At 34.0% G+C, this 3,985-nt stretch overlaps 1 non-coding gene across 1 annotated transcript; it reads right to left on the bottom strand.

Annotated features, from left to right (window-relative positions):
• Positions 1-1,481: 1,481 nt before the first annotated feature.
• On the bottom strand, positions 1,482-1,555 carry Trnai-aau (transfer RNA isoleucine (anticodon AAU)). The gene has a single exon. It is a non-coding gene; the product is annotated as a tRNA-Ile (tRNA).
• Positions 1,556-3,985: the final 2,430 nt, after the last annotated feature.

The following is a 3,985-nucleotide window of genomic DNA, read 5'->3' as shown; positions in this document are numbered from 1 at the left end:
ACGCTGTTTCGCACGGAGCCACAGTTTTTGATAAGCTGTTTACACGTTTGTACGTCTGTCTCTTGTTTACTACTGTTGCCATTCAGCTAATTATAGTCTGATTAGCTGACACGAAAACGTTGTTTTGCCATTTAACTTAAAATTGTTATTATAAAGTAGGGGTTCGTGATAGAAGAATGAATACTTAGGGTTGTATGTATTTTTTTTTTTATTTAAAAGGTCGAAATACAGATCATAGTTATAATTAGTTTTTTTTCCAATAACTTAAAAATGGAAAACTGTTTTAACAGTAATATTTAAAAATTCAAACCTCAATATTTATATATTTTACATTTGTATGATGTAGTCTAGCGGTTTAGTATACCGCCTTAATTTCCAATGATCGCGGTTTCGATTCCTCGCACGGTACGGACATTTGTATTTATGAGTATGATTGTTTGTATCGGTCTGGGTGTCTTCTATGAGCATATATAAATACAAAAAATGTATATGTGTTTATATCAGTATCCATAATACAAGCTTTGCTTAACTAGGGACTAGATGGCGCTGTGTGAATTGTTCTGAGATTATTATTATGATTAGTATTACGACTGTCTAACTGACCTGACCTCATGCTCATCATCTTCCACTGATGCCCCGCCAGCGTAAACCGGTAGCACACGTTGTAAGTTAAGAAATTCTTTAACCATACGAATCCGGGATGGGTCAACTAGTGTTATAGAGATTGTGGCGAGCATGATGCAAACATGCAATTGTTTGTGGCAAATAATTATATCAGTATGTACGAGTAGCTTACAGTGTGGGAGGCGCGTGGGGCAGGTCCCGACCCCAGATAGTGTGGCGGTTCGTACCAGATCTGCAGGTCAACTGCTACATACCTAGATTATTAGAGTAGCATGTGACGTATAATTTGTACAGTCGCGTGCAATTTTGTGTAGACACGTGATTGTACCTTATTGTGGTTTTATCGACTTTAAAATGCACCCGCGAGTGTTACAGGTATTTGGTATCATGGATTAATATATGAAGATTAATAGAATTAAGTTCGGTTATTCACTATAGTGGCGAAGAATGAAGAAAGAAAGAATAGGCGCGAAGGTCGACCTGAGGGTACAGTGAAGGTAAGTATAGATTTAATAAGGACACTACTCATGGATGTTGTAAAGTAGAATTTGAGTATTGTTTGTTGTATGTTTATTTCGGAAAATTCTTACACCCCTACAAAATATTACATTACGATCATAACCTGAATTGTATTATATTTTAGAATAATTAGTAATCTTTGTAATAAGGGAAGCCGGGGTAGCTCGCTAATCTTGTTATGTTTTCTTAAATGAAAAACAATTTAGATTAAAGTTTTTTTAGCTATACTCATTGTTATTAAATTTATATAATGTAACAATTTATAAATAAATTACAATTTCATTACAATTAAAAAAATAAAATAAATTACTTATTATTTTTTATGACAAAAAGACATTTGGCCCATGAGGGGATCGAACCCGCGACCTTCGCGTTATTAGCACGACGCTCTAACCAACTGAGCTAATGGGCCGATGTCGCCTTTGCCGAAATATACGATCACTTTCAAAAGAAACTTTCTAGCAGTTTACTTTTACATTTTTGTTAATACAATCGGTATGAACTATCCAAATATTAATTTTATATTTACTACACAATTTTTTTTATTGCACCCGTCTACGCTAACGGTATACGCTGGTGGGGCACCAATGGAGAACTATGGAATAAGCATAAAGTCTGGACAGTTAGGCTATAGTAGCAAATTCGACTTAATAATATACTCCATAAAGTTGAATTTGCCACTATTAGCACTTCTTAACAATGGGGTAATAATCTCCGCCCACCGGGGGGAAGGGGATTGTCAGTAATGTGGACTTATGACCCGATTACTAGCAATGTACCATGTTGACCTCCACTCGGTTCCCCTTGGACACCATCGTGATAAATTCCTGGTAAATTTGGCATGATGGGCTAACTGATTTTACCTCATGATCATTTTATCATCCTCCACTGGGGCACCAGTGGAGGATGATAAAATGATCATGAGCCAGCGTAATTCGCTAGCGCAGGCTGGGGCAACATTTCATTATCATCCATAAAAAAAAACTCCCACCAGAACATTCCATTAAGAACCATTTTTTAGTCATTTGTTAAAAATATGAGTAAATTGAATATTCTGTCCTGTAAGTGTGCATTACTGTGTATATTATATTGTGACTTGTAAATATTGTGGTTTAGCTTTTTTACCATATATTTTTGTTAATCACAATAATCCTAATGAACTACTTCTTATCTTCGGACTTTATCATCAGATGACGAAAAACGACGATGCTGATCAAATCGTAATAAAAAAAAATATACAGTATCTGTTAACGATTGATATCTTTTTATTGTGGTATAATTTTTGTGCTATTTAAATTTTAGCAGATTCGATATTCGGTCAGATACGTGAAGTCTAGATATCTCTGTAAAATATGAAAAATTTAAAACAAAATAGGTCCAGAATAGAATATTTCCTTTAAATTATCTTGTACTTTCCTTCCAGAGTCCAGAGAACGTTCGTTTCTTCCAAAATACATAGATCAACTTACATAATCTCTGAAGCTATAGTACTATTGCTATCCATGTTTTGATCACACCCAACATAACTTGACCTCGTCGATCGATACAATTCGATACAACTCTTTCCTTACTGGGTGGGACCAAACAAACATGATACAGCTAATAATATAAATAGTTGTATCATGTACCTATTGACATATAAAAAAATCTAAACACACTACCTACCGAACTAAACATGTATACAAATGCCGTGACCCCAGCCTAGGCGCAGACGCCTTATCACATGTTGACATTACCAATCTCGGTATAGCAGGAGGCATTTGCGTAAGCGCATTATCTGAAATCATTAACCAGTCTATAATGATCCGTAATACGCTAACAAACGTCCTCTTTGTATCCTTCAATTTGTATAAGTGAACGGGGGGGGGGCTGTAGGCCAACAGTAATTGACGAGTGTTATCACTAGATAGTTAACGTGGGGGCTTCGTGGTCTAGGTACCGTCAGTCGGCGATGGATCGTCGCCGACTGCGGATGTCTCTATGAAGTCTCGCTGAATTTCCATCAAAAATTATACTAATTAATATTTGCAAAATATTACTTATATCACAATTAACAAAAATTATGAGATTATTATTGTAGATATGAATAAATAATGAATTTGTCGCATGTTTTTTATATATGATAAATGGAGACAAATCAGCTTACAATTAATTAATTGACTCATACCACAGAACACTAATATAAAATTATATTAGTGTGTATAATAAATAATGTTATTCCGGAATTATTCTTAGTAGGAAACCGCACGTGTTGGTATTTGTATACAATCCAGACATGAAAGTGAATGTTTTGTATACATTTCAGATTTTACAGTTTCACAATAAATTCCACAAGATCTTGAACAAATTCCATTCTATACAAGGTAAAAATGACCCCTTTAAAAGTACCTACTAGCTTTTTTTAAACTTGTTGAATTTTTATATGATACCTATCCTTCTTCTATTGTAAATTATGATAATATATATAATATTGTCTATGAGTTACAGTTAAAACCACCTATCAGGCTTGCGTTATTTATAAAATATATTTAATCTTTATTTGTAACTGTGTAACCAAGATATATTACCACTATTAGGGTATTGACAAGTACCTATTTTGTTGGCATAGACTAATTTTGTTTGTTTTCGTCTGCATGTGCAATTCAAAAACAAGTAACAGGTTCTTGCATAGATTAAATATTATAGTTCGTTCTCATAAGCAACAGTGTCAAATTTAGTAAAACAGTATTAATTACTCTGTGAACTATATTATATCGAGAAGCAAATATATAGCTATAATATTGTCGCAGTTTTCATCATACAAACATCATTTCTTATCGCACAAACCAATAAACACATAACT

This window comes from Achroia grisella, unplaced genomic scaffold, assembly GCF_030625045.1.
Source record: "Achroia grisella isolate CSIRO2021 unplaced genomic scaffold, CSIRO_AGI_Agris_v1 utg1244, whole genome shotgun sequence".
Classification (NCBI taxonomy): Eukaryota; Metazoa; Arthropoda; class Insecta; order Lepidoptera; family Pyralidae; genus Achroia; species Achroia grisella.
Note: the sequence above shows the minus strand (reverse complement) of the source record. Positions and strands in the feature narration are given on the sequence as shown.